Source organism: Scyliorhinus canicula, chromosome 18 (assembly GCF_902713615.1).
Source record: "Scyliorhinus canicula chromosome 18, sScyCan1.1, whole genome shotgun sequence".
NCBI classification, from domain to species: Eukaryota; Metazoa; Chordata; class Chondrichthyes; order Carcharhiniformes; family Scyliorhinidae; genus Scyliorhinus; species Scyliorhinus canicula.
Genome location: NC_052163.1, coordinates 78,413,290 through 78,435,338, shown reverse-complemented (window position 1 = coordinate 78,435,338; position 22,049 = coordinate 78,413,290). Strand labels below are relative to the sequence as shown.

The 22,049-nt window shown below is 50.2% G+C and overlaps 1 protein-coding gene and 1 long non-coding RNA gene across 3 annotated transcripts in view; one reads left to right on the top strand and one right to left on the bottom strand.

Annotated features, from left to right (window-relative positions):
- The window catches only part of LOC119953007, a 59,643-nt gene that overhangs the window by 36,443 nt on the left and 1,151 nt on the right, over nucleotides 1–22,049 (bottom strand). The gene's annotated exons all lie outside the window — the stretch shown is intronic.
- LOC119953011 overlaps nucleotides 18,209–22,049 on the top strand; it is a 19,739-nt gene continuing 15,898 nt past the window's right edge. Inside the window, exon 1 of the long non-coding RNA XR_005457935.1 lies at nucleotides 18,209–18,462. This is a non-coding gene — a long non-coding RNA (uncharacterized LOC119953011). The remainder of the gene's footprint in view (nucleotides 18,463–22,049) is intronic.

Here is a 22,049-nt window from a genome sequence, read left to right as displayed (position 1 = left end):
TCGAAGATGGTGACCGATGATAAAAGTCTGAGAGCTGGGATAGATGACCTTGAAAATCGATTCAGAAGACCGAATTCGAGGGTGGTTGGATTGCCGGAGGGGCTGGAGGACCCAAACCTGACAGACGTCATGTTCATGGTGCTCTGGAAGATGGTGGGGGAGGAGGTAATGGCAGCCCCTCCTGAGCTGGATTGTGCCCATAGGTCACTGAGACAGATGCCTCGTGCTGGAGAGCCACTTTGGATGTTTGTGGTCAGGTTCCACAGTTATCAGGAAAAGGAAAACATTTTAAGATGTGCAAAGGAACACTGGAACCGCAGACGGGAACGCCACAAGCTGCGAGTATATCAAGATGTCAGTTTGGAGCTTTCCAGAAGGCGCGCAGCTTTTAACAAGGGTGAGGTGGCGCTGTATCATAAGAAAGTTCACTTTTGCATGATTGACCCCGCACGTCTTTGGGTAACCTATGAGAATGAACACAAATTTCCTATGACAACGGACCTGGTTTTCTATGAGAATGAACACCGTCCTCCGGTGACAGGGATGTGCTGAGCAATCGCACATCAGGTGGCCCTCCTAAGTATCAGAAATTAGGCTCTTTTACTCAAAATAACCCACTAAAACATGGGGAAAAAAATCCCCTCACCCTATCTAACAATATAAGATACTGAGCAATAGTAGCTCCAGAGGCCGTAAAGAAATAAAAAATGGTAAAAACTAGGAGAAACAAGCGGTCGTGACGTCAGCCACACGAAGTGACAAAGTGCCAGCCATACCAGAGTGAGCGGGGCTGGCAAATCGCATAAGAAACTAGAACAAACGAACAAAGAAAAGTAAAGCACAGGAACAGGCCCTTCAACCCTCCAAGCCTGCGCCGACCATGCTGCCCATCTAAACTAAAATTTTCAACACTTCTGGGGTCCGTATCCCTCTATTCCCATCCTATTCATGTATTTGTCAAGATGTCCCTTAAACGTCACTATCGTCCCGGCTTCCAGAGGACCGAAAGAATCAGTCAAGGCGTCAGAACCTAAGAATCATGGGCCTGCTGGAAGAAATCAAAGGCAGGGAGCCCACGGATTATAGGCCCAGATGATAGGAAACCTGGTGGGAAGGGACAGCTTCCCCAACCCGCCAGAAAGCGACAGAGCACTCGGGTTGCTACGGCCAAAACCCAAGGCTAGAGAGCAGCGGAGGGCAATAATGGTCAAAATGCACTGGTTCCAGAACCGGGGAAGAATCCTGCGCTGGGCCGAGCAAACAAGGACCTGCAACTGGGAAGGGCAGCAGATCAGAATTTTCCGGGACATTGGGGCGGACATGGCCGAGCACCAGGCAGGGTTCTCTGTACAAAAGCAAAGTGAAGATCTGGGGTGTTGTAACTGGCCAAGCTCTGGGTGACATTCCAGGGCAGGGAGCACTGCTTTGCCACCCCTGCGGATGCGGACAAATTAGTCCAAGAAAACGGACTGGGAAAACATCTGCAAAGACAGCGGTGGAAATATTACCTGAAGGTGCTGAATTAACCTGAGACAGTTTGCGCAGGACCGCACTGACTCGTTCTGAATGCGGGAGCCAAAACGTAGGAAGGAAGGGACGATGGCAGCAGAGCATATGAAAGGGTGAGGAGTGGAAACCATAAAGTGGGCGAAGGGTAGGCACATAACCGGCCCCAGGAGGGGGCCACCACACTGTGGAAAAGCTAGCGCCAGGAGGTATGAGTGAGGGGGAAGCCACAGCATATCTCAAGCAGAGAGCGACTGGCAATGGGGCGGTACACAACAACAATGGGGGGTAAACAGGGGAAGGGGACCAGGAGGGGGTGGCGAGAAGACAAGGGGGAGAAAGAATCATATGGGAAACATAGGGACAAGGATGGTTAGGGCTCAAGGTTGGCTGCAACAGGCCACAAGTGGCAACATGGAACATAATGACACTGCAACCAACCACTTTGGAGGGTCCCTGAACAAAGGGAAACCCCGAGTGCAGGGGCTCACCACATGGTGTGCACACAGTTGGTGGTCATGTTGAGTAGTCTCAGGACAAAAGCAAGGCCCGGCTTCATGGTGAGTACGATGACCACTGCCATTTTGAATGGCCACCTAACAAAGGGAAACCCCGGGGTGCAGGGGCGCATCAAGCAGGTAAGTGTGGTTGATCCCGCAGAAGTGGGTGGGTGGGGATAAAACCATCAGGATAGTCTTCTGGAATGTCAGTGGACTCTATGGCCCAGTGACAAAATCGAGAATCATGCCCAGCTGAAAATATGTAAGCTGACATAGCCTTCATCCAAGAGCCGCACCTGAGGGAGAAGGAATGACTGCGGGTAAGGAAGGGCTGGCTGGGACGAGGGGGGGGTTGGCCATCCTGCTTAATAGGGGGACGGTGTTTACAGCTTACACTCAAGGGGCTGGTTTAGCACACTGGGCTAAATCGCTGGCCTTTAAAGCAGACCGAGGCAGCAGCAGCACGGTTCAATTCCTGTACCAGCCTCCCTGAACAGGCGCCGGATTGTGGCCACTAGGGGCTTTTCACAGTAACTTCATTGAAGCCTACTCGTGACAATAAGTGATTTTCATTTATCACATGACACCTCCACCCAAGAAAAAAACACCCATCAGCTTCAAGATGGTTTCATTTTTCACCTTTTCACTTTCCTTTAAAAAATATGGACAGTGAATATACATTTCATTTTTAACAAACAAAAACGCAAACATTTATAATATCATAATCCATTTTTGTTCTTCTTCCTCCAACTGGAATCCTTCTTCATTGACAGTCTCTTTGGACAAGAAGGTCTCTGCACGATCCATCCATTTCTCTACACTTCGGCATTTCGCTTTAACGTCAGATATTTTAGTTCAATCTGATCACAGAGTCCCTTGTAATTCTCCAACACAGGAGCATTGGTTATCGCAGCTTTCAGGCAGTCAACTGCCGGTTGAAAGTCCGCTGTCCACTGAAATTTTCAACATTTCTTCAGCAAGTCCATCTGTGGAGCAACCGCGCTATAAAAATTTGTCACAAATGTTCGATCAAATCCATTCCTGCCAAGAAATCGCATTATTTCCCGTTGTGTCGAGGGTATCGGAAACTCCCCAGTAACTTGTTTTCACATCCCGTGGGACCATTCGACCCTGTCCGATTGTATGGCCCAGGAAAGTGACTTGGGCTTTTCCAAATTCACTTTTGGCTAGGTTTACCACCAAACCCGCCTCCTGAAGTCGATTGAATAACTCCATCAGATGTTTTAAATGTTCTTTCCATGTCTGGCTGAAAATTACCAGATCGTTGATGTATACCGCACAATTGGGTAATAAGAACATAAGAACATAAGAACTAGGAGCAGGAGTAGGCCATCTGGCCCCTCGAGCCTGCTCCGCCATTCAATTAGATCATGGCTGATCTTTTGTGGACTCAGCTCCTGAAACAACTTTTTTAGTTAACCATTGAAATGTGGCTGGGGCATTTTTCATGCCAAATGGCATAACTTTGAATTGATATATACCATCTGGAGTCACAAAAGCTGAAATCTCCTTTGCCCTTTCGGATAAAGGTACCTGCCAGTAACCTTCAAGTAAATCCAGTTTGGAAATAAAAGCTGATTGTCCCACTTTCTCAATGCAATCCGCCAAACGTGGGATAGGATAAGATTCCTTTCTGGTAACCGCATTAACCTTTCTCCAGTCCACACACAACCATTGGGTACCGTCTGGACCCTCAGGTCCAGCACGCAGCCACACGTCTGGGCCCTGTCCCACCTGTTGAGGGCTAACTTCTCCTGCAAGGACACAGAGGGGGCATCGTGAGCTGAACGTTTCATGCACCGCAGGGTGGGGATGGGCACTATGGTTGGGGACAGCCGTGGGCACCGACATTGGTTATGGGTGGGATATACTGGTGGATGCCAGAGTGTGCTGGGGCACGTGACAGTATTGTGCTGGGGAAGGGGGTGACTGATGCGACTGGTGCCAGGGGGCCGATGCCAACTCTCCCTTGCGGCCTAGTAGAGGTCATTGACATTCTTGCAGCACTGAGTAGCTGTCTTCCATGTCATACTCCCCTAACTGCTAGCACCTGCCACTGCCACCCAGGCAGCAATGGCTGCCCTGTGGCTGACCCTCTGACCTCCTGGGGGAACAGGGTATCCTGTCTTGATTCCGCCGCATCTATGAGCCTGGCTAGGTCGGTATCCTCGATTTGTGGTGTAGGTCTGCACGGTGGTATAGCTGTTTGTTGTCTGGGGTTGGCTGTGCAGGATCAGTTTAAGTGCTGCTCTCCCTCATTAGCGGAGAGCTGTCCCAGCGAATCAGTCGGGGGACGGTCATTTAAGGTGTGAATCCCATGGTGCTCCATTAAGTGGCCTAATTACCGTTAGATACCGGTGACAACCTCGCCAGGTCAGCTGTCAGGAAAGGCCCGGCAATTCCTGTTCGCTACCACTTGGTTAGATTGCGTTCTTAGTATTTTTTCAGGTTACAAAATGAATTTTATGAAACCTGAGGCAATGCGAGTGGGTGGGCTCAGAGGAAGGCCTCCCCTCTTTGCTAACTTCCTGTTTAGGTGGTCCCCTCAATGTTTACTTACCTGGGTGATGTAGTTACCCCCTTCTTTAAGTAATTGTCTTAGGCAAATTTACCCCAGTCATTTGTGTTTATTAGGTGGGACCTGACACACTGATCCCTCTGCCGATATCCTGGCTGGGGAGGATTATATTGATGAAGATTAATGTGTTGCCTAGGTTACTATACCCTTTGCAGGTGCTGCCAACCTTGCTATCTTCTGGGTCATAAGGAGATGAAAGAGGTGATTAGCTTGTTTATATGGCACACAACAAAACCGTAGGCTGGATTCTCGCCCCCCCCCCCCCCCCCCCCCCCCCCCCGCCCGGCCATTGGGGAATTGCCAATGCAGCAGTGAATCCAGTATCAGCCAAAAATCAGATAAGCACCCCGCGCCAATCCTATTCTGATGCACCAGTCCCCCACTGGCGACAGTACTAAAGGTTCACGTCGGTAATTGGGGTATTTCATAGAATCATAAAATTTACAGTGCAGGAGGCCAATTAGGACATCGAGTCTGCACCAGCCCTTGGAAAGAGCACCCTATGTAAGCCCCACTCCTCCACCCTATCCCCTTTATCCCAGTAACCCCATCTGACCATTTTGGACACCAAGGGGAATTTAGAATGGCCAATCTACCTAACCTGCACATCTTTGGACTGTGGGAAAAAATCGAACCTGGGACCCTGGAACTGTGAAGCAACTGTGCTAACCACTGTGCTACCCTGCTGCCCATTTCATTGGGGTAATTCTTTTCGGGAGTTGCCTCCAACGTCCATCGAAGGGCCACTTTCCCCCCAACAATGCAAATCCTGCCAACCCACACCAGGACTCCCCCACTGCCTCCATAATTCAATAATTATTTAATGTATTCCCATGGAGCTCTTGACTTCTGTACTCTGTTCCAAATCTGATACATTCTGAAAAGTGTGGGACCCCGTCTCAAATTTATAGGCTCAGCTGTGTCTGACCTGCTCCTACAAGGTTTTACATAAGTCATGCAGCATCATTGTGCATCTTTTACTTCATCTCCATTGTTTTATCCTCTTCCCCTCTATTCTCTAGCTGGACTGTTCTATAGTTGGAGGCACAAGGTTTATGAACCAATGTTCTGGTGTTCTCCTGCTTTTTTCAGTTTTTATGTACGAAGAAGTAATTGTTCTGTACTGTAACCGTTTTTATATGCATGTTTATTGTGTTATTTGTAAAAGAATTATAAAATGCTAATTAAAAAAAAGAAAAGCTGTCTTTACTTAAGATAGATAAAGTACCAGGACTGGATAGATGGAGCCAAGGATGCTGAGTGAGCGTGGAAATTGCAGGGGCACTAATGATATCTCCCAGTCTTCCTTCGACACAGGGATGGTGCCAGAGGGCCGGAGAGTTGCGAATGTTACAGCCTTGTTTAAAAAGAGGTACAAGGATAAAGCCGGCAACAACAAACCAGTCAGTTTGACTTCAGTGGAAGGGTAACCATCGGAAACTATAGTTCAAAATCAATGGTACTGAGGCAAGAGCAGGATAATTAAGCTAGCAAGTGTGGATTCATTTAAGGGAAATTCACGTTTAACTAACTTGCTAGAGTTTTTTGGGACAGTAACAGAGAAAGTTGATAAGGATAATGCTGTTGATGTGATGTATATAGATTTTCAAAAGGCTTTTGATAAAGTGCCACAAAAGAGACTTGTGAGCAAAATACTAGCCAATGGAATGAAAGGAAAATTAGGCACTTGGATAAGCAATTGTCTGAGTGACAGGAAACAGAGAGTAGTGATAAATTATTGTTTTCAGATCTGAGGAAGGTTTGTTGTGGAGTTCCCCAGGGGCCAATGTTGGGATCCTTGTTTTTCCTGATTATATATTAATGGCCATCCTAGACTGTGGTGTTCAGAGTATGAGTTCAAAATTTGCAGATGATACAAAGATTGGAAACACTGTCAACTGTGATGAGGATAGTCTTGAACTTCAAAAGGACATGGACATGTTGGTGGATTGGGCACAAAAGTGGTAGATGAAGGTAAATTCAGAGAAGTCTGAATTGATTCATTTTGGCGGAAAGAATGTGAAATAATGGGAGGAACTCTTAAGGGGGTGCAGGAACAAAGTGACCTCAGTGGATATGCACATAAATCATTGATGATGCCAGGACATGTCGAGAAATGAAATGAAACTCGCTTATTGTCACGCGTAGGCTTCAATGAAGTTACTGTGAAAAGCCCCTAGTCGCCACATTCCGGCGCTTGTCCGGGGAGGCTGGTACGGGAATCGAACCGTGCTAGAGCACTTAATTAAGATATAGGATGATATTCTTTTAGGAGACTAGGTGCTGATGCCGGGACTGAAACGTGAGTGCTTTAGGGCCTGTAAGCGGTGCTGGTCCCGGAGCAATTCCGATCAGGTTAATGGGCTAGCACTGGGGCCACGTGGAATAGTGCAATTCCACTGCATGCCGGGGTCGGGATCAGAACTGGAGAGCCTGACAAGCAGGAGCTGCATATCGACACTCCACTCCCTACACACCCTCATCCCAGCCAAGAACTGGTTCCGCTGGAGCACATCCATCCCGTTGATGGATCAGCTGGGGCCAGAGGATACCTCGGGGGGTGGCCTGGTGAGGCACCCATACGAAACAGCATGGTAGCATAGTGGTTAGCACAGTTGCTTCCAGCCCCAGGGTCCTAGGTTCAATTCCCATCTTGGGTCACTGTCTGTGCAGAGTCTGTACGTTCTCCCCGTGTATGCCTGGGTTTCCTCTGGGTGCTCCGGTTTTCTCCCACAGTCCAAAGATGCGTGGGTTAGGTGGATTGGCTGTGCTAAATTGCCCTTAGTGTCCAAAAAGATTAAGTTGGGTTACAGGGATAGGGTGGAGGTGTGAGCTTGGGTAGGGTGCTCTTTCCAAGGTCCGGTGCAGAATTGATCGGCTAAATGGCCTCCTTCAGCACTGTAAATTCTATGATTCTATGACCCATAGCGCTAAGTTCATAGTGGGGCATCCAGCGGCGTGCGCAGACGCATGGCTGGTTGTGGAAATGGTGGTCCGTGCCCGACCACCCCGACCCCACAGCCACCTCCTGGCCACCCCCATTACCCCTCCTATCCCTGAAGTCATGATCTGTAGACTAACTGAAGTGAATGATCAACTACAGAACATTTAGTTTAAATAATTTATTCTAGAAGAACTGCATAATAAGATAAGTAGGATAAATAAGATCATAAACTACTGGCACCAATTCTATTGTGGAACTGAACTACTGCAAAATATGTCTATTCTCTAGCACGACCTACTCCCAACTCCCAGACCACAGTGTCACGGGATGGATCGATCAGCTGGGGCCAGAGGATACCTCCGGGGGGTGGCCTGGTGAGGCACCCATACGAAACAGCATGGTAGCATAGTGGTTAGCACAGTTGCTTCACAGCCACATGGTCCTATGTTCAATTCCCGTCTTGGGTCACTGTCTGTGCAGAGTCTGCACGTTCTCCCGTGTATGCCTGGGTTTCCTCTGGGTGCTCCAGTTTCCTCCCACAGTCCAAAGATGTGTGGATTAGGTGGATTGGCTATGCTAAATTGCCCTTAGTGTCCAAAAAGATTAAGTTGGGTTACAGGGATAGGGTGGAGGTGTGAGCTTGGGTAGGGTGCTCTTTCCAAGGGCTGGTGCAGACTTGATAGGCCAAATGGCCTCCTTCAGCACTGTAAATTCTATGACGCATGGCGCTAAGTTCATAGTGGGGCAGCCAGCGGCGTGCGCAGACGCATGGCTGGTTGTGGAAATGGTGGTCCGTGCCCAACCACCCGGACCCCACACCTACCTCCTGGCCACCCCCATTACCCCTCCTATCCCTGATGTCATGATCTGTAGACTAACTGAAGTGAATGATCAACTACAGAACATTTAGTTTAAATAATTTATTGTAGAAGAACTGCATAATAAGATAAGTAGGATGAATAAAATAATAAACTACTGACACCAATTAACTATTGTGGAACTGAACTACTGCAAAATACGTCTATTCTCCAGCACGACCTACTCCCAACTCCTCGACCACAGTGTCACGGGATGGATTTACACTGCCACCTAGTGGTCGTAGGTCGTGCATAATATTATGTACAAACTTGCCTTATGCATATTATCACATTTCGAAGACACCCACACTGGCCAACAACACAACTAACAGCATACTATAGCGATGCTGGACACTTTCCATACTCCCTCTCTCTCCCTCAGCAACCAGTGGGCTAGGTTCCCGATTTTCAATACCACAATGAACCTCATTATTGGTAATTCTGCCTGGCCGGGGGTTGGGCATCGCGGGTGGCCCGGAAAGTGCCAGGTTGGGCCTGTTAATGATATGCCAACGCCCAACTCCTCCAAACTCGCAAATTCCTCTCCCAGAAACAAATCCTTCATTTCCTTAATTCCCCTCTCTTCCCATCCTCGAAATCTTGCATCCATCCTTCCCGGCTCGAACCCATGGTTCCCCTAATCCACCTCCCAACCTGAAATGCTGCCTAAACTGCCTCCGGATCTTCAACATGGCCACCACCGTATACTTCCCTGGGGCCATCAGGAGCAGCGCTTTTGCCAACGCCCACAATCCCGACTCCCTGCAAGAGCCCACCTCCATCCTCACCCACAAAGCCTCCCTCTCTTCATTTGCCGCCCAATAATAAGGCATCAAATCTGGCTGGCCTAACCCTGCCCCCTCCACCCCCATCCTGTCTACAGTATCACCTTCCTAATCCCAGCCACCTTCCCCATCCAAACAAGGAGGTCAGCCTGCCCACCCCCTAAAAAACGCCTTGGGCGAAAAGACCACGGGCATTGAAACAAAAACAGGAATCACAACAAAGCATTAATCTTTACTGCCTGCACCCTGCCCGCCAACGACAGAGGGAGACTGTCCCACCTCAGCAAATCAGCCTTCACCCTCCCCACCAAGCTAGTGAAGTTAAATATCCGAAGCCCTGCCCAATCCCGGGCCACCTGCACCCCCAAATACCGAAAATGCGACACCAACAGGCGAAATGGCAGCCCCTCACCCCCGCTCCCACTCCCTGAGGGGAGACCACAAAATACTCACTTTTCCCTAAATTCAATTTGTACCCTGAAAATGTTTCAAATCTCTGGAGCAACCCCATTATATTCCCCTTCGAACAGCTTGGCTCCGAAATATACCACAACCAGTTATCTGCATATAAAGACACCTGAAGTGGGATTCTCCGCTGGCGGGATCCTGCGCCCCGCTGGCAGCCCACCCACGCCCATGCATTTCCCAATGGCATGGGGTTGCCCACAATGAGAAATCCCATTGGCTGGCAGTGGGAATGGAGAATTCCGTTGCCAGCAGAGGTGCGCCGCGCCGGAAAACCGGGCCTGGCGAGCTTGAGAATCCTGCCCATGTTCCACCCCCCTCCCCATTATCGCCTTCCACACCCTGAGCTGCTCAGCACAATAGCAAGGGCTCTATAGCCAATACATACAGAAGGGTGGACCGGGTGCAATGCAAAATACCCTGTGTTCATACTGCTTGTGCGCACACTCGCCATCGACTCCTTCTATAGCAGCTGCACCCATGCCACAACCTTCTACCCAATCCCAAATTTCTCTAATCCCGCTATCAAATAACTCCATTCCACCCAGTCGAACGCCTTCTCTACATCCAACGCCTCCACCACCTCCGTTTCCCTACCCTCTGCTGGAAGAAACACCGCATTTAACACCCTCCTCACATTCGAGGACAACTGTCTGCCCTTTACAAACCCTGTCTGATCCACCCCAATCACCTTCAGGAGACACCCTTCCAACCTTATCGCCAACATCTTTGCCAATATCTTAGCATCTACATTCAGCAGCGATATACGACCCACACCCCACCGTATCCTTGTCCTTCTTTAGTAACAGCGAGAGGGAGGCCTGGCCCCATTGTTTCCAGCAAGACACCCCCAACCATTGCATGTTCAAACATTCCTACCACCAAGGGTGCCTTAGAACATAGAACAGTACAGCACAGAACAGGCCCTTCAGCCCTCAATGTTGTGCCGAACAATAATCACCCTACTTAAACCCACGTAACCCGTAGACCCATAACCCAACAATCCCCCCATTAACCTTACACTACGGGCAATTTAGCATGGCCAATCCACCTAACCCGCACATCTTTGGACCTTCCTATCCTTAAATCTTTTATAAAGTTTCACCGGAAACCTGTGGGGCCCCACCACCTTCCCTGCTTGCATCCTCCCAATCGCCATCTTCACCTTCTCTTCCCTCACCTGCTCCTCCAACCCTGCCCTCTCCTCCTTCCCCAACCTCGGACAATCTAGCCCACCTAAAGACTCCCCCATCACCTGTCCCTCCTCCACTGGCTCCAACTGATCCAGGTCCCTATGGAACTCCTTGAACACCTTATTAATCTGATCCGGAGCCAGCACCAACTCCCCCTTCTTGTCCCGCACCCAAATTACCCCCCCCCCCCTCACCATCGCCTTCAAAGCCTCCCAGACCACCAACCGTGAGACCTCCCCGGTGCAATGAAACCCCACATACTCTTCAATCACCTTCCCTATCTTGACACAGAAGCTCCGGTCCCCACGTTCATTCCCCACCACGGCCTCTGGGCTGCTCCCTTCTCCAAAACCGCATCATCCAATGTGGAGCACGATCCAAGATCACAATTGCCAAATACTCCAATCTCTTAACTGCGGCCAACACAAAAAAGTAAATCGCCGAAAACATCTGCGCCTGGGAGAAAAATGAATATGCCCGATTTCTTGGGTGTAAAAATCTCCCCGGGTCCACTCCCCCCATCTCCCTTATGAGCCCAGCCAACGTCTTTGCCCCCCCCCCCCCCCCCCCGACTGGGTCAGCGAACGTGGCTGGGACATGTCCACCTTCGGTTCCAGCGTTATGTTCCAATCCCCCACCTCTACAATCAGCTCATGGGCATCCAGATTGGGAATGGCACCCAATATTCTCTTCAGGAACCCCGCACCATCCCAATTGCGGCCATATATGCTTACTAGCACCACCAACCTCCCCTCTAACGGATCCGTCACTATCAAGTACTTGACCCCCTGAGCAGCCACCATCTTCTCCATCTGAAACCTCACCCTCTTGCCTACCAATATTGGCACCCCACAAGCCCTCCTAGCGAACCCCGAATTAAACACCTCTTCCAAAACCTCACCTGATCCTTTACCCTCAAATGGATCTCCTGCAGCATCGTCACATCAGCTTTTAAGCTCTTCAAATGTATGAAACTCTCTCTCTCTTCACCGGTCCCCCTAACCGCTTACTTTCCACGTCACTATTCTGACCAGGGGTCTCTCACCTCACCCCTCATATCAGCCACCACCATTACCCCGGGCACTGACCTTCTGGCCAGGCCCGCCCATTCTTCTGTTACCATCGAACCCTCCCCCTCCACAGAATCCCTGCATCCACTTCCTCTTACAAACACATCACCCAATATCAAAGAACAAAGAGCAATACAGCACAGGAACAGGTTGTTCGGACCTCCAAGCGTGCACGGACCATGGAAAATAATAAAAATAATCTTTATTGTCACAACTAAAACTGTATGCACTTATAGAGTCCGTATCCTTCCATTCCCACTCTATTCATATATTTATTTAGATGCCCCTTAAATGCCGCTATCGTAACTGCTCCCACCACCTCCCCAGGCTGAGCATTCCATATATTTGCCACCCTCTGTCCACAAGTCCACAAGTGACCCCCACCACCCTCACACATCCACCGGCGCATGGTGCAATCTATTGTCTTGTCTTGAGTCTTGCAGGAGCTGCTGATGATGGGGCGGGCCCTTCTAGTGTCCCCGGCCCCCAACCCCAGCCACAACCCTAGGTGCTGACCAGCGACGAGGACGGCACCAACACGGACGGGAGCCCTCGACCCGATTCTCAGGACACCCCGGAGCTCGGGTTCAGGGAGGACACGGAATTCCCATCACAGGTGTCTCCAACACCCTCCACCATCCCAGAGTCACACACCTCAGCTGCGAACTCCTGGGACACTATCTGCTGCGCACCACACACATGCTCCGGTACAGCAGGTGGAGGGAGGAACTCCCGAGGGGCAGACGATCGGAGTGCGTGCCCACCCCATGGACTAGCTGCTGTACAGACGGGTTTTGGGCTTCTGGAATGGTCCCATCGATTGTGGACATGTAGTCGCAGAGCCAGGGACTACATAAGAGGTTGACAGTATCCCTCAATGCCAGCAAAACTAAAAAGCTGGTCATTGACTTCAGGAAGCAAAGTACTGTACACACCCTGTCTGCATCAACGGAGCCGAAGTGGAGATGGTTAACAGCTTCAAATTCCCAGGAGTGGACATCACCAAAAATCTGTCCTGGTCCACCCACGTCGACGCTACCACCAAGAAAGCACAACAGCGCCTATACCTCCTCAGGAAACTAAGGAAATTTGGCATGTCCACGCTGACTCTGACCAACTTTTACAGATGCACCATAGAAAACATCTATGGTATGCATCACAGCTTGGTATGGCAACTGCTCGGCCCAAGACCGGAAGAAACTTCAGAGTCGCGAACACAGCCCAGTCCATTACAAGAACCTACCTCCCATTCATTGACATTATCTACATCTCCTGCTGCCTGGGGAAAGCGGGCAGCATAATCAAAGGCCCCTCCCACCCGGCTTACTCACTCTTCCAACTTCTTCAACTGGCAGGAGATACAAAAATCTGAGAACACGCACAAACAGATGCAAAAACAGCTTCTTCCCCGCTGTTACCAGACTCCGAAACGACCCACCTATGGACTGACCTGATTATACTACACTCATATATGCTTCACCCAATGCCAGTGTCTATGTATTTACATTGTGGACCTTGTGTTGCCCTATTGTGTGTTTTCTTTTTCTTTTATTTTCATGTACTTAATGATCCGTTTGAGCTGCTCGCAGAACAATACTTTTCACTGTAACTCAGTACACGTGACAATAATGAAATCCAATCCAATCCAGGGCCTCTAGTCCTGCTGCCCATCTCTGATGCCAGAGGTACCTTCGCTGGCACTGCCCGCGCCTGGGGCATGCACCGTCGCCTCCCTACTGTGGGTGTTGCCCTGGGTGGGCGCCAGTGGGTGGTGGCCGGGTGGGGATAGGGTGTTGTGGAGGGTGGGGTACAAGGGTGGGGGCATCCATACGTCCGGTGTCACCCTGTAGAACCAGGACCCAAGGTGGGCGGTCAGTGGATGCACAGCAAGATGGCCACTGTAATGGCGGTCCATGCCTGGACACAGCCTCAGTGGGCAATTACCCCGGCCACTTGGACTGCACCCCCCCGGTCACCCCCCCCCCCCCCCTCCCTTGGCCCTGGTAGAGACCGCCACCCAGCCAGCCAGTCCAGTGTCCGGGCCAGCAATCTGCATTCGCTCCACTCCATGTCCTTCCTCCTCTCTCTCCCTCATCAGCTATCACATCGGTTTCACGATTTTTAAAAGCACAAGTGAACCGTGCCGGCAGAAACTCAGCCCATCGGAGGAGAACCGCGGAGGCCCCAGATAATACCGGGTCCGGCCCGCGAACAGTATGCAAGGACAAGGACATGTTGGTGGATTAGGAAGACAAGTGGCAGATGAAGTTCAATGAGGGAGGTGTTGATTTTTTTTGGCATGAAGAATATGGATGATAAATAAAGGGTTAAATTCTAAAGGCGATGCAGGAACAGAGGATCCTCGGTGTAAATGGACATAAGGCATTGAAGATGCAGGGCAGGTTGAGAGAGCAGGTAATAAAGCATATAATATTCGAGGCTTTATTAATGGGGCATTGAGTCCAAAAGTGAAGGTTATGTTGAACTTGTATAAGACACTAGTTAGGCCTCATCTGGAGTTCTCCATCCAGTTCTGGGCATCGTACTTGAGGAAAGATGGGAAGACATTGCAGAGTGGAGATTCAGAAGAATGATTCCAGACATAAGGAGCTGTAGCTATAAGGATAGATTTTATAGATAGACTTTTTTCCTTGTAGAAAAGTAGGCTGAGAAAAGATTTGACAGAGATCTTCAAGTAGTTGCTTGCTTGTCCACCACCATTCTCGCCTGTATACAACAGAGACGTTGATCCATTGATTACTGACTGCACATCTGCACCTTGATGCGATTAGTGTTCAGGATGCAGGGAACACTGAATTGAGGTCTATTTCCCTGCGGTGTTCCTGTGCTGCTCTTGGCTCACTCTTGTGCACTTGCATTGAGGAAGGTTTATTCACCTGGATTGCTGGTGATGAAGGAGTGAGGATCAGTTGTGGTGCTCCAATTGGAGAGTAAAAGATTCTTTATACCATTCTGTCAGCCAAACAGCTCCCCTCCCCGATCCCAAATTTTCAGTATTTTTTACATCAGTTTTTGCAAGAGAATTGTTCAAAGAAAATGACAAGAACAAAAATGTCCCAATGATTTTTCTACAGGGTCGCACAGCTCAATGTCCTGGAGATGGATCCTTTATTCCTGGACACTCCAGACCAATCCTGGAGGGTTGGGAACCCTAGTATGCAGCAAGTCTGTGAGAAAGGATTGATAGTTGATAGGGCAAAGTTGCACTCAGTGGAATGGGTTAAAGTGTGTCTGTTTCAATGCAAGGAGTGTCAGGAATAAGGGAGATGAACTTAGAGCATGGATCAGTACTTAGAACTACGATGTTGTGGCTATTACGGAGACATGGATTTCACAGGGGCAGGAATGGTTGTTAGATGTTCCGGGGTTTAGATGTTTTCAGAACAATAGGGAGGATGGTAAAAGAGGAGGGGGAGTGGCACTGTTAATTAGGGAGTGCACCAGAGATTCAGAAAAGGAGGTAGTTGAGGAGGGTTTGTCTACTGAGTCAGTATGGGTGGAAGTCAGAAACAAGAAAGGAGCAGTCACTTTATTGGGAGTTTTGTATGGACCCCCCAATAGCAGCAGAGAGATAGAGGAACAGATTGGGCGGCAGATCTTGGAAAAGTGCAGAAGTAACAGAGTTGTTGTCATGGGTGACTTCAACTTCCCGAATATTAACTGGAACCTCCTTAGTGCAAATGGTTTGGATGGAGCAGATTTTGTCAGGTGTGTACAGGAAGGATTCCTGACTCAATATGTACATAGGCCGACTAGGGGGAGGCCATATTAGATTTGGTGCTTGGCAATGAACCAGGCCAGGTGTCGGATGTCTCGGTGGGAGAGCATTTCGGTGACAGTGACCACAATTCCTTGACCTTTACCACAGTCATGGAGAGGGATAGGAACAGACAGTATGGGAAGGTATATAATTGGGGGAGGGAAAATTATACTGCCATTAGACAGGAGCTGAGGCGCAAAAAGTGGGAACAATTGTTCTTGGGGAAATGCACAACAGTAATGTGGGGATTGTTTAAGGAACACTTGCAGTGAGTGCTGGATAGTTTTGTCCCACTGTGACAAGGAAGGAATGATAAGGTGAAGGAGCCTTGGAGCTTCTAGTGAAGAAGAAGGAGGAAGCTTACGTAAGGTTGAGGCAGCAAGGATCTCGCACGGCTCTAGAAGGTTACAAGGTAGCCAGGAAGGAACTCAAAAATGGATTGAGGAGAGGTAGATGGGGGCATGTAAAAGCCCCGGCTGGAAGGATTCGGGAAAACCTCAAGGCGTTCTATACTTCCGTGAGAAATAAGAGGATGATCAGAGTGAGAGAAGGGCCGATCAGGGATAGTGGAGGGAACTTGTGCCTAGAGTCTGAGGAAGTAGGGGAGGCCCGAAATGAATATTTTGCTTCAGTATTCACCAGAGAGAAATAGACCTTGTTGCTCATGAGAACAGTGTGAACCAGGTTAATAGACTCGAACAGGTTGATATTAAGAAGGAGAATGTGCTGGAAATTTTGAAAAGCATCAGGATAGATAAGCCCCCTGGGCTTGACGGGATACACCCAAGGTTACTACGGGAAGCGAGGGAAGAGATTGCTGTGCCATTAGAGATTATAGCATCCTCACTCTCCACTGGAGTAGTACCGAATGATTGGAGGGAGGTGAATGTTGTTCCCCTGTTCAAGAAAGGGAATAGGGAAATCCCTGGGAATTACAGACCAATCAGTCTTATGTCTGTGTTGAGCAAAATACTGGAAAGGATTCTAAGAGATAGGGTTGATGATTATTTTGAAAAACATAGTTTGATTAAAGATAGTCAGCATGGCTTTGTGAGGGGCAGGTCATGACACACAAGCCTCATTGAATTCTTTGAGGATGTGACGAGACACATTGATGAAGGTCGGACAGTGAATGTGGTGTATATGGATTTCAGTAAGGCATTTGATAAGGTTCCTCATGGTAGGCTCATTCAGAAAGTTAGGGGGCATGGGATACAGGGAAATATGGCTGTCTAGACACAGAATTGGCTGGCCGAAAGAAGACAACGAGTGGTAGTGGATGGGAAGTATTCCACCTGCAGGTCGGTGACCAGTGGTGTCCCACCAGGATGTGTCTGGGACCTCTGCTCTGTGGTTTCCATAAATGACTTGGATGAGGAAGTGGAAGGGTGGGTTAGTAAGTTTGCCGATGACACGAAAGCTGGGGGAGTTGGACATAGTGTTAAGGGTTGTTGCAGGTGCTGGGCTGCGAAGTGGCAGATGGTGTTCAACCTTAATAAATGTGAAGTGATTGATTTCGGAAGGTGGAATTTGAATGCTGAATACAGGGTTAAAGGCAGGATTCTTGGAAGTGTGGAGGAACAGATAGATCTTGGGGTCCACGTACATAGATCCTCAAAATTGCCACCCAGGTTGAGAGGGTTGTTAAGAAGGCATACGGTGTGCTGACTTTCATTAACAGGGGCATTGAATTTAAGAGCCACGAGGTTTTGCTGCAGCTTTATAAAACCCTACTTAGACCACACTTGGAATATTGTGTACAGTTCTGGTCGCCTCATTATAGGAAGGATGTGGATGCTTTGGAGAGGGTACAGAGGACATTTACCAGGATGCTGCCTGGACTGGAGGGCATGTCTTATGAAGAAAGGTTGAGGGAGCTGGGGCTTTTCTCACTGGAGCGAAGAAGGCAGAGAGGTGACTTGATAGAAGTGTACAAGGTGATGAGAGGCATGGATAGAGTGGATAGCCAGAGACTTTTCCCCAGGGTGGAAATGGCTGTCACAGGGGGACATAATTTTAAGGTGATTGGAGGAAGGTACAGGGGAGATGTCAGAGGTAGGTTCTTTATACAGAGTCGTGGGTGTGTGGAATGCACTGCCAGCAGAGGTGGTGGAGTGATTAGGGACATTTAAGCGACTCTTAGACAAGCACATGGACAGCAGTAAATTGAAGGGATGTAGGTTAGGCTGATCTTCGATTAAGATAAATGGTCGGCACATCGTGGGCTGAAGAGCCTGTACTGTTCTATGTTTCATGTTCTATGTACCCTGTACTACAGGGAGATGGTGATGACAGTATATAATTACCTATATCTTACTTTCCGATCCAGGTAAACTTTCTCTCCTGGAACAGAAGTGAGTGTGCCAGTTTGTGAAAGTGTCATTTGGAGCAGGAATGGAGACAGGCTGACAGTTAGAGCTCATTAAAGATGCTGAATACATTCCCGAGTAACCCGTGGGAATGGGATTGGAGGGTGTTCCCGGCTATAAAACGGGTTGGTGTTTGGGGAAGTCATTATCCTGACTCAGTAACCAGGATGGGACGTTGGCTGGGTGTTTGCTCTCTCTGCCTCCTGGCCGGCTCCTTACTCTCAGCCCAGCCGCCACTCCTCGGGAATGATGTTTGTGTCCCAGAGCCAGGCTGGAGATTTGAGTGCGGTCACTCCGGGGTCAGCAGTACCGAGTGCAGCCGCCAGGGTTGCTGCTTTGACCCGCAGAGCTCCAGTCACCATCCCTGTTTCTACAATCTGAGAAAGAGTCCAGGTAACAAACCCTCTCCTCAGTCTAGGGGGGAGACTAGTGAAGAGAGAAAATCCAACTTGGCAAATCGGGAACTGATCCCGGGACTTGTCTCACTGTGTAATGGAGAATAGGAATGGAGGGAATTCCTCAGCTGGAGTGAGTGAACGAACTGGGTTGTGGGGATGGGTTTAACCTTCCCAACGCCAGTAATTCCGCTCTCATATTGAAGTTAGAGAATCTCAGGAAGAGATGAGCAAATTAGGTTAATTTGGACAACATTTCTTTTGATTCACCCCTTACTAAAGGGTTGATGCCATCCAATTTTGAGTGTAGGTCAACTTAACTCCAGTCAATGCTACTCCGTGTTCTATGGGCCTCAAAACAGTGAGACCGAGTAACAAAATCTGCACGGAAATCCCAGGTGCAAGAACGGAGTGAGGAACTTAATGGGGTAATTAAATGTAAGAAAGGGTGTGGTAGCAACCACTGATTTATATATGAGGTGATTTGTGGTAAGGCCCCTGTACTACAGGTACGGGATAGTTCCCTGCCTGCTGGCTCCACCCAGTAGGCGGAGTATAAATATGTGTGCTCCCCGTACAGCAGCCATTTCGCCAGCTGCTGCAGGAGGCCACACATATTAGTGTAATAAAGCCTCAGTTGCATTCAACTCTTGTCTTTGTGTAATTGATCGTGCATCAATTTATTCCACTAAATTTTCAGAAGATGGACCTCCGCATCAAGCCGGATTGCCTGCAGCTGGATCCGCAATCAGGCAACGCCAAAAAAGGACTTTGAATATTGGCTAGCTTGTTTCTAAGCTTACATCAGGTCTGTACCAGACCCAATTCCGGAAGCTTAAAAGATTCAGATCCTCTACACGCGGCTGAGCTCCAATGTCTAGGACGCGTCAAACTACAACGAAGTCATGGCGCTACTGAAAGAAAACTACGCTCAGTGGACTAACACGCTTTATGCCAGACACATCCTCTCCACGCGCAGTCAAACTCCCTGGTCAGTCAGTAGAAGACTTCTGGCGTGCTCTAATTCCCCAAGTCAGAGACTGTCAGGCTGTCACGGCCACGGAACACTCAAACTTGCTTGAGGGACATTTTTGTTCCGGGGATAGGGTCAGATTGCATCCGCCAATGCCTTTTAGAAGGGGCCACGCTTGGCCTCGTGGCAACCAAAAAGCTTGCGCTCTCGCTGATGGTCGCCTCATGCAACATCCAGGCCTACACCCCCGGCCACGTGGCCCACCCCTCCTACGCATCGTGGACTCCGCAGACGGCCGCCCCATCCAGGACCCCACTTAGCCAACCCCACGCCTGTGCTGCGTGGCAGCCAACCAACCCCGGCCGTCCCAAATGTTACTTCTGTGGGCAGCTAAAACACCGCCGACAATGCTGCCCAGCCCGGAGCGCCCTTTGCAAAGCCTGCAGGAATAAGGGGCACTTTGCGGCGGTGTGCCAGCCCCGTTCAGTCGCCACTACTGTTCCGACCCTCTTCCCCCCGCCGTACGGCCAGTGGGCAACGCCATCTTTTCCTCCTCTGACCACGCACGGCCAGTGAGCGCTGCCATCTTCCCCTCCACGGACGTGCAACCTGTGGGCGCCGCCATCTTACCAGGACCCATGCCACCCGGGCACCCCATCGTCTGCCACCATCGACGACCAGCCGCGTCTCGCCTCGGTCACGATTGACCAGTCTCGCCCACACAACCTAGCAACCGCCTCTGCAAATGTGAAAATCGATGGGCACAAGATCTCCTGCCTGCTGGACTGCGGGAGCACCGAGAGCTTCATTCATCCCAATACGGTAAGGCACTGCTCTCTCGCGGTACACCCCGCCAATCAGAGAATCTCCCTGGCCTCCGGGTCCCACTCCGTGGTGATCTGGGGTACTGCATAGCCACTCTCACTGTCCAGGGCATGCAGTTTACTGGCCTTCCACCTCCACGTCCTCCCCAACCTCTGCGTTGCCCGACTCCTCGGCCTGGACTTCCAGTGCAACCTCCAGAGCCTAACATTGAAATTCAGCGGGCCCCTACCACCCCTTACTGTGTGCGGCCTCACGACCCTAAAGGTCGACCCACCTTACCTATTTGCAAACTTAACCCCAGACTGCAAACTCGTCGCCACGAGGAGCAGACGGTACAGCGCCCAGGACAGGACCTTCATCAGGTCCGAAGTCCAGCGGCTGCTTCAGGAAGGCATCATCAAGGCCAGCAACAGCCCCTGGAGAACCCAAGTGGTAGTGGTGAAAACTGGGGAGAAACACAGAATGGTCGTGGACTACAGTCAGACCATCAATAGGTACATGTAACTCATCGCATACCCCCTCCCACGCATATCTGATATGGTCAATCAGATTGCACAGTACCGGGTCTTCTCAACTGTGGACATCCGCCTACCACCAGCTCCCATCCGTAAGGCGGACTACCCATACACTGCCTTCGAGGCAGATGGCCGCCTTTACCACTTTCTCAGGGTTCCTTTCGGCATCACCATTCTGTTATCCAACGGGAAATGGACCGAATAGTCGACCGGTATGGGCTGCGGGCCACTTTCCCGTACCTTGACAACGTCACCATCTGCGACCACGATCAGCAGGACCATGACACCAACCGTGCTAAATTTCTCCGCACCTCCACTCTCCTCAACCTCACTTTCAGCAAGGCAAAGTGTGTGTTCAGCACGCAATGCTTAGCCATCCTCGGCTATGTGGTCCAGAACGGAGTTCTGGGACCCGATCCCGACCACATGCGCCCCCTCATGGAACTCCCCCTCCCCCACTGCCCCAAGGCCCTCAAACGTTGCCTGGGGTTCTTTTCTTACTACGCCGAGTGGGTCCCAAATTATGCGGACAAGGCCCGCCCACACATCCAATCCACTCTTTTCCGCCTAACGGCCGAGGCTCACCAGGCCTTCAACCGTATTAAGGCCGACATCTCCAATGCCGCGATGCACGCAGTCGATGAGACGCTCCCCTTCCAAGTCGAGAGCGATGCATCAGACGTCGCTCTGGCCGCCACCCTCAACCAGACCCGTGGCATTCTTTTCACGAACCCTTCATGCGTCCGAAATCCGGCACTCCTCCATCAAAAAAGACGACTAACGACACGCCCCATGAACGTCTTTGTCTTCCCCAGGATGTCCACCTCTGGGGTGTCGCTCCCGACTTGGCTCGCAGCTCCAGCTCTAAGCACGTACAACTCCACAAGGTGGAACCGTTGGTTGAAAGGGTACAGCTACTCCACGCCAACCCGCAGTACGCCTACGTAGCGTACCCCAACGGCCGCCAAGATACTGTCTCCCTCAGGGACCTGGCACCAGCTGGTTCCACACACACACACACACACCCCTCCGACCCAGCGCCACCCTCCCCTTCCCCGGCGCACCCCCGCCCCAGGACAATCCGTCCTCCCCCTGCCCATGCCCAAGGATGATGAGGATTTCGACATGTTCCCGGAGTCACCGAGGACCAGACCGACACCGGAATCGCCGCCACCACTGCAGCGCTCCCAACGGCAGATCAAGGCTCCGGTCAGACTGAACCTGTAACCTGATCGGGACTCCATTTTTTCTCTGTAGTTAAAACATGTTGGA